The following is a 9477-nucleotide window of genomic DNA, read 5'->3' on the forward strand; positions in this document are numbered from 1 at the left end:
GCTCAGAGGATAGAGCGTCAGCCTGTGGACTGAAGGGTCCCAAGTTCGATTCCAGTCAAGGACACATGCCTGGGCTGAGGCTCAATCCCCAGTAGGGGGTGTGCAGGAGGCAGCTGATCAATGATTCTCTCTCATCATTGATGTTTCTCTCTCTCCCTCTCCCTTCCTCTCTGCAATCAATAAAAATACATTAAAAAATAAAATATCATCAGTTCTAATATTTTGAATTTTCAAAGAATATTTGACTTAAAGATATACTTGAAATAGAAAAATGAGTAAGAACAAGATATACAATTGTATTGATAATTTTGTAGAGTAATTTGTATCCATATTATAAGTGTTCGAAGGAAATACACACAAAATATTAAAAATTGCCTTCAAATATTTAGAGTTTTTCTATTAACTTTTCAATATCTTCCAAATTTTTAATAAGTATTACTTGTATAATCAGAAAAATAATTTGTCATAAATATTTGCTAAATAAGAAAAAAATTGAAGAACTTATCCCATAAAGTAGCAATGAAAAGCCCTTTCAAGGTGACTAGGATCTATTTTCTATCAATCTTCAGATCAATTACATTGATTTTCTCTCTTTTAAAGCAGGGTTTTATTAAGTAGTTCTCTTAAAGCTTCCAATTTCTATGTAGTGATGATGAAAACTAAGAAGAGATTTTCCAATATGAGATTATCACTAAAATACCTTTTAGAATGCAGAAATCTTCTCCTTTATTAAATCACCCTAATAAATATTCATTCAAATCCACTTTACTCCAAGTGGCTTCGTCAGCTAAATAAACATATAAACATTACATAAGTCACATTTCTTGAACTTAAATTTGCCTCTTCTTTGCCTTTCACACCACTCATTTGGGCAAATAGACAATACTTGCAGATTTGCCTTCTGAACATGAATTAGTGCCTGGGTTTTAACTCATTATCTCCATTTTGAAATCCACCACATGCTGCAAACTTAAAAGCAACAAAACTGTCTTGGGGAGTCCCCTCAAATGCTGCCAACCATGCCCTAGCCATCGTGGCTCAATGGATAAAGCATCAGCTGGTGCACTGAAGGATAGTGTATTCGATTCTGGTCAAGGGCAGGTACCTGGGTTGCAGGTTTGATCCCAGCCCAGTCAGGCTGCATGTGGAAGCAACCAATCTATGTGTCTCTATTAATATCTCTCTCTCTCTCTCTCTCTCTCCTTCCTTAAAGGGCCAGAAGGTTGAGAACCACTGACCTAGGGGATGACAGCAATCCGAAGAACAACAATCCGAATGGAAGGCACGTGGCTCTGGGCTGAGGGGAACTGGCCGCGCGCCCGCATCCAGCCACCCCCCCGCCCCGACTCCCTCCCTCCCTTTCACTCTCACTAAAAAATCCATGGGAAAAATATCCTAGGGTGAGGATTAACAACAATAAGTCTAATTATAAACTGAGTAGCTTAATTATAAACCTGGATACTATTTGTGACTCATCCTACCTACTTTCACAAACATCAGTTTCCCAGACCCATAGATGCACCACCTGTACCATCTTCCATCACCTGCCCTCCTAATAGTTTTGCTAATGTACAGAGGAACACGTTTGTTTTTGCCAATCTATTCTCACATTGCAGACAGTTTCATTTCTAGAAGCCTAATCTTGTCATGTCAGTCCTCTTTCCTTTAAACACAAAGGCTTTTAGGAAAGAAGTCTCTACATCACAGCACAGAAGTCTCTACATCAGCGGTTCTCAACCTGTGGGTCGCGACCCCTTTGGGGGTCGAATGACCCTTTCACAGGGGTTGTCTAAGACCATTGGAAAACACATATATAATTACATATTGTTTTTGTGATTAATCACTATGCTTTAATTATGTTTAATTTGTAACAATAAAAATACATCCTGCATATCAGATATTTACATTACGACTCATAACAGTAGCAAAATTACAGTTATGAAGTAGCAACGAAAATAATTTTATGGTTGGGGGTCACCACAACATGAGGAACTGTATTAAAGGGTCGTGGCATTAGGAAGGTTGAGAACCCCTGCTCTACATGGTCTTTTCTCTGCTCTGCTCCCCTTTTGATCTCATCTTTCTCCATACCCCTCTCTCCCTTCACATGCTCACATTGCTTCAGCTATTGTTAAGATTCTATCATGCTTCCTCTTACCTCCTGGTTGGGCGCGTGCTTTTCCTTCTGCTTGTATTCTCTTCTCCTCCATGTAGAACCCCAAAAGCACTTCTTTTTTTTTTTAATATATTTTATTGATTTTTTATAGAGAGGAAAGGAGAGAGAGATAGACAGTTAGAAACATCGATGAGAGAGAAAATGAGAGAGGAACATCGATCAGCTGCCTCCTGCACAACTCCTACTGGGGATGTACCGCAACCCAGGTACATGCCCTTGACCGGAATCGAACCTGGGACCCTTCAGTCCGCAGGCTGACGCTCTATCCACTGAGCCAAACTGGTTTTGGCCCCCAAAGCACTTCTTTAACTGGCTAAGCCCTGGGTAATTCTCACTTAACACTGAGGTCTTGCCCTCTGGATTTCATTAAGTGCCCTACATTCATGCTTCCACTTCACCCTCCCCTACCTTGAATATGAGACTTATCCCATTGTCCTGCAATTGTGGAGTAATTATCTGTTTTCTTCATTGAACAACATGCTCTTTAAGGGTAAAGGTATCTGTTATATTCAATGTTATATCTTCAGTTCCTAACTACACTACATACAAAGTAGGTATTTGATACTTTAATGTATAAATAAATAAAATAAGTACTAGTATTTTTTTAATTTAATAAGTAAACCATAAAAAGTAATCCTTAGTGTAACTATTCTTACAATTAGGTCTTCTACATGCTGAATACTCATAATGATGATGATGGCTAAGATTTCATGATGTTTACAGTAAGTCATGTTTTGTTCTAAATACTCAACATTTACTCCTTCATTTGATTCTTTTAGCAACCCCATAAGGAGGTGTTATTATGGTCATTTTATACATGAGGCCACTGAAACACTTAAATTTTAATTTTTCTCAAGGTCACAGTGATACTAAGGGTTTATATTAGGGCTCTGTGGCTACAGTAATATATAAACCTAAAATTTTGAAAGAATGTCTCTAGATAATATCTAAAAAATATACCTATTGTAATAACCCATTGCAATCTCAGGTCAGTGGTGAGTTTGGGGTGAGGTGGGGAACTCTCTTCCACACAGTAATTCGTAAAACCAGGCTGATAAAAGTTATGTCAAAATTAAGCACATGTTTTCCAAGATCATCTTAAAAGATGATCTTGCAGACAATGCAAGAAGGCTGTATGGACTGACCAGGATGTTGCATATCACTTCATTTTATTGTCAAGAATGCAGATATATAATAATCCTAACAGCAAGAAATGCTGAGACATAAGCTCAGAGGGGAAAAAAATAGATATTTTTGGTGAATGGTTTGCAGTCTCTACCACAAGGGCTGAGGCTCGGCTTGAACCCAGACAGTATGACCCCAGAGACTAATTCTTAAGACAATTAAACCTTCTCTAGCGGAATGTGCCATGCCTATTTATTCCATATCCTAATTAGATGTATTTTTTATGTCTTGTAATGATACATGTTTTCTGCCCAAAATATATAGATTGTATGTATTTTTAGATCAATTTGACAGCCTTTTGTTCTTTATATGTTTACATAGCAAGTACATGCCTTACTTTGTGCAGAATGTCTAACGAAAAGGATTGGTAATGTCATTCCCAAAACTTTATCTGCACCCTGGGTAACTATATGTTTGTAACTATATGAATAATTATATATTTAACTATAAAATTTTCTATACCTCTAAGTATATTTGTCTGAATTCAAGAAAAAAAGATAAGTTGGCCAAATTTAATAACATTTATTTAACCCCTACAAATGATGGTATAAGGGCCCGATCCATGGGAAAACTTTATTAGTTACATAAAAGTTAACCAATATTAGTTGAATGAAATCTGAGGGATGTTTTCCTTGGGGCACCACAAATAGCAAAGATTGTCAGAAAGAAAGGAGGAGGGGAGAGCACAAGGGACAGGTGTCTGGCATACAAAGTGGAATACCAAGGCATTATATGAAAACGGGAATTCATTTAATTTAGTCAGTTATGACCCACTTAAAACTTGAAAAAAAAATGTCAGTCTCGAATATTTCTCTGACAAGCTTGCTCTTTGGGATAAACAGATGATTTAAGAAATTAATTTTTCCTGCCATATTTTTTCAATCAGAAAGGTAGAAGTATGGCTTTCTAATCTGGACTACTTAATATACTGGTTAAATGAATGCCTCCAAAACATTGTTTAAAACAATGATTTTTATTTTAGACAGGAATTTGGGAGGTACTTACTGATAAGGGTCAGGAATTTGGGAGGTACTTACTGAGCTCCTCTTGCGTGGGTCACTCGAGTAATTGTAGTCAGATGTCTGATTAGGAGGGCAGTTATTGGAAGTCTACTGGGTTGGCTCACTCACGTGGCTTGACCCTGGACTTGGAATGCCCAGAGAGAATCCTTTTAAGACAACTGCCTTCCCTGGCACAAAAGACTTCTTTTAGGGAACCTGACTATTTTGTAAAAGATCTTAATGTTTTAGGTATTTTTTCTACACAGATGGTACCCCCTAAAAGCAAATAAAGTAGTTTTTGCTCCTATAATCCAACCTCTCCTTACTTTATGCTCTTTCACATGGATGTCCTTTCTTGGTGCCCAATAAATTAGTGCCATGGTTCTCTACCAGATCACTTTTAAAATCCTGAAGGACTGACCTTACTCCAGGGCATATATATTAGAATCTTGGGATAAGAAACAGGCATCGGTGTTATAAAAACAACAACAAAACAAACAAATTTAAAAAAACCACAAACACATACAAACAAACAAAGTCCCCACAGAATTCCAATGGTAGTCTGTGTTGCAAATCACTGCCATAATCCATAACCTACATGCGAATTAGAAACAGTTGTACACCTGGACTAGTTCCATCTATTTCTCAGGGGGAAAAAAATTAAGGCCCAGAGAAGAGAAATGAGTGACCCAAGAATATGGAGTCAACAACTACAACGGCCTTGTCTCAGAAGAAATAGTAAAAGAAGAGTCCCCGTGACCCCTTTGGAATGGTGATGGTGTGAAAAGTGGCAGAGAGGGGAGATGATATGTGAAGATGCTTCCAAGGTTTGAAGGGCATCATCATTGTGAAACCTTGCCCTTGGCCTTGGACCCCATGCCCTTGTGAGATTGCTGGATGACAAGGGGAAAGACTTGCTTTTGGACATCAGTATGATGTAGCCCAATGAAAAGAGGAGCTGCCCGTTCTTCTGAGCGTGAATGTTTAGATGTTAAACACCCTGGTCTCTCTTATCCCTCCTCACCCTTTACTTACTAGTATAAACTTCCTTTTTTGCTTTTATTTTCCTTTATAATATTTTCAATACAAAGGTTTGGGAAACGTAAAAATATAAAGCAAATTACCAATAAATCCATTTCATTACACAATGCCTGCCACATCTATTCAAACTTTTACATAATAGTTGTTGGATGAAAGAGTATTGAAATTATTTGAGTAACAAGAGACATTCACTATAGTTTTTCTCCCCTCAAATAATTCTAATTTTTGATGATAAAATTATTTTTTGATTCATGACAATTGTTAATTACTCACAATATTTAATTCATTTGCTGTAAATCAGTCATTGCCTTTTTGTTTACTTATCTTCCTGGCTGCTAGTATAACTTCTTTTTTATCATTAAATTTTAAACATTTTTATTTAAATAGATTTAGTTATGCCTTCAATTTTCTTGTTCTTGATATTTGTTGAAATGTATCAATCTGTAACTTTGGATTTTTTGCCATCCTAGCGATGTTTTTCTTGAAAAAATAATTTATGTAATTATTGCTCCTGATCTTTGTTTTTGATTGGGTTATTGTTTTATCTGTATTTAATTTTTCTCATTTTTCCCTTTTATTTTCTTTACACTATTTTATCTGAGTCTGGTTGAATTCCTTAATTTGACATCTAAAAATCAGTTTTCTAATGCATCTTATTTGTTGTTTTTGAAATGCAACTAGTTTCAATTAAGCAATCATATTTTTTTCTCATGCAATGCCTTCTGATTTCAAAATGTTCCTGTTTCGCATTTCCTTCCTCCACGTAAATAGATAACATATTCTATCGAATCTTAATGAGATCTCATAAATCAGAAAGTTTCTAATAATATGTTGTTGTTTTATTCTGTTGTGTGTTTTTATAATTTTGTTTTGTTTTTACAGTATATCTACTTTGTTGAACCAATTCCACTAAGCACTCAAGAATGTCTCTTTGTTTTGACATAATGTATCTTTTTATAGAACTTGTAGTATTATTTTCTCCTGTACTCAGAAACTTTCTGTTTGTTCTGGCTGCTGGAGAAGGAAGAAACCCTGCCATATTGGGTTTCTAAAATGTTCATTGAGACCACATCCTGTTTCTTTCCCTCACACAGACTGTGAACGAATTTCTCTCAGCATTTTCTCCAGTCAGATCCTGGCCGCATTGCTCCTTCGGGGAAACTTTGACGGTGGGAGAGGGTCAAAATGCTGACCCCAATTCCCTCTTGTGTAACAATGGTGAAGAGGAAGGGGCAGATGAGTACTGCTAAGTAACATTTGTTGAGTGCCTATCAGGGACTAGCCACTAGGCTGAGCATTTGCCTTGTAATTTAAATCACAACCCCTTCCCGTTTTACATAGGAGAACACCAAGAGATAGGGAGTTTCAATACTTTCTCCTAAGACCATCCAACTATGAAATAAAGAGTATGGACTGAACCAATGTTCTTACTCAATTCACCATTTCCCCCCTCTTTATTATTTAATTAAAATATTTTGAGCCCTAGCTGGTTTGGCTCAGTGGATAGAGCGTCGGCCTGCGGATTGAAGGGACCAGGGTTTGATTCCTGTCAAAGGGCACATACCTGGGTTGTGGGCGGAATCCCCAGAAGTGGGTGTGCAGGAGGCAGCCAATCATTGATTCTCTCTCATCAATGATGTTTCTATCTCACCCTCTTCCTTCCTCTCTCTCTAAAAATCCATAAAAATATTTTAAATTTTTTTTTAATATTTTGAAGTTGAGGGCCTGAGATTACCATCCTTCCTCTTTTTCTCACCAATAAAATATCTCCCCCGACACACTTTATATTCTGCTACTCATTTCCATGGATCTCTCAGAAGAATAAAGGTAAAGGGCCAAGTTCACAAAAATCAACTTTCCCAGGGTGTACAAAAGAATGGCTAATTACCAGCTTATCTGACTTCTCAGAGATCTTTGCCCTTTTTAAACAATGTAGGAAACTTGAATTCCAGACATGCTAAAAGGCATGACTTCCAAAAACACAGTTTTCTTAAAAAATCTTGATGAAAAACACTTAAGGCATATAACTTAAAGACTGACTAGGTAAAATCTTTATTTCAATGGCCTCAAAAACTTAGCTATGAAGCATTATTCCATAGGCTTAACTGTTATTAAGTGACATTAATACTGTTTTCAAAGGATTTTGAGTACTTGCCTGTTGATGGCCATGTAACTAATATGGCCTCAATCCATCTCAGGACAACTGGATTATTGTAAAATTTAGAAAACAGCCAATCATAAAGCATTTGTTACTCAGCACACTAATATATAGTGGCTTCATCAAGGTTTCTGGAATAATTGATAAAAACTGTTAGCCAAGTGGGACATAAGCAACTAGAAAAGAAGCTGGAAATTGCGATAAGAAGGAAGGTCATTGGCAAGTTTGAGAGGCTCATTGAGAAGATATTTGACTCAGAATACTTGTTTTCTATGACCATCGACACCTACCTGAGTGCTTTGACCATAGGAAATGCTTAGTTAACACTTTTCCAAGGGGTGACATAGTAGCACTATAATCGGTGTCTGGAGAAAGATAATTAAAACAGAATGTTGCATTGGTTTTTCAATTACCATCTACTAGCATCTGGGAAGATGCAAGTAGAATGTCACCAAAATTATATGTTGGCATTTAAACTCCCCATGACACATAGGGCTTTTGCCTACATAAAACTTAAGCACCCTGGTCACATATATTAAAATCATGCCCTTCAAAAAATCAGATTTGAGGGAGCAGAAGCAGTGGGAGCCCAGAAGCCTGTGAGCTAACCAGGAGCAAGTCAGCTTCCAAACAGTTTAATAATGAGGTTCTGAGGGCCCACAGGCCCACCCCGGCAGCACGGCCTACCCTTGCGGAAGCTCTGCAAGGGGCTCATCTAGGAGGCTTAGCAATATTCAGAGGCCCTGGCCAGCATGAGAACCCCCAAGCACACCCCGGAGTCCAGCCCCAGCCAGTGCAGAGAGAACCTGGCCTGGACAGGAAAGGAGGTGGCTGATACATGGTACAGTGTAATTAAGAATTGCAGCTTCCAGCAGCCTGGCTTCAACTCTGAGACTGGACACTTCAGGCCGTGGTATGGGAGAATACAAAGAGGATGGGAGCAGAGAGAGCATCTGCAAGGGATGGGTCCTCCTTCGTGTTGGCTAGACATTTCCCAGCAGGGAATGTACTCAACCAGGGCATCTTTGAAGAAAATGGCCTGCCTCCAAAGAATTAGCTTGCCAAATGTAAAGGGCAGCTCGCAGACTTAGAGCGTGGATATGAAAATTGTATAGAGCAACAAAAACCCAGATGTGTGTCTCTCTTTGTGGGTGTGTATGCTTGTGTGCGATGCTTTACACACACACTTGGGTATACAGTTTGGCATGAACTAATTCTTATCAAAGGAATGAGCCAATGAAGCCTTTACTCTGATGGCTAGACCACAATTATTTGGACTTGGGGGAAAATCAATTTTTAAACTTTTTGTCATTTTTAAAGCAAACTTTTTTGGGGGGTACTTTTCCTCCTTATAATATTCACCCATGGACTTTTTGTAATTCCAAATGTTTGTGATGTTGAGAAGTGAAATTCATTTCCTGTGACCTTCCTGCACTGTAATCTACTAGTGGCAGATATTTAAGAATATTAAAGCCTCATTTAAACATGACAAAGATTAGATTTGAAAGTGTTTGGGAATTAAAAGTGGTAAAAAAGTATAATTGCAGAACCATGAGAGTGAAAATATAAAGGAGTATGGGGTCTCTCCATTTTTGTTACCCCAACGTATCACAGAACAGTTCCTGGCCTACCCTAGGTCCCACATAAGAAACCCACAATAAATGTTTGTGGGAATGAGCTAGGGCTTTTTTAGTAAACAAGTTAATACCATTATTGTATTACTAGAGGCCCGATGCACGAAATTCGTGCAAGGGGCTTGGCCCTCACAGCCGTAGCTTCATCCGAAAGGTCATCCGGAAGGATGTCTGGAAGGTCGTCTGGCTGTCCAGTCTAAGTAGCATATTACACTTTTATTATTATAGACTAGAGGCCCGGTGCACAAAAATTTGTGCACTCGGGGAGGGGGGTGTCCCTCA

The 9477-nt window shown here is 38.1% G+C and overlaps 1 pseudogene; it reads left to right on the forward strand.

Annotated features, from left to right (window-relative positions):
* LOC102763607 overlaps positions 1–8618 on the forward strand; it is a 66555-nt pseudogene extending 57937 nt beyond the window's left edge.
* The last annotated feature ends 859 nt before the right edge of the window (positions 8619–9477 follow it).

This window comes from Myotis davidii, unplaced genomic scaffold (genome assembly GCF_000327345.1).
Source record: "Myotis davidii unplaced genomic scaffold, ASM32734v1 scaffold140, whole genome shotgun sequence".
NCBI classification, from domain to species: domain Eukaryota; kingdom Metazoa; phylum Chordata; class Mammalia; order Chiroptera; family Vespertilionidae; genus Myotis; species Myotis davidii.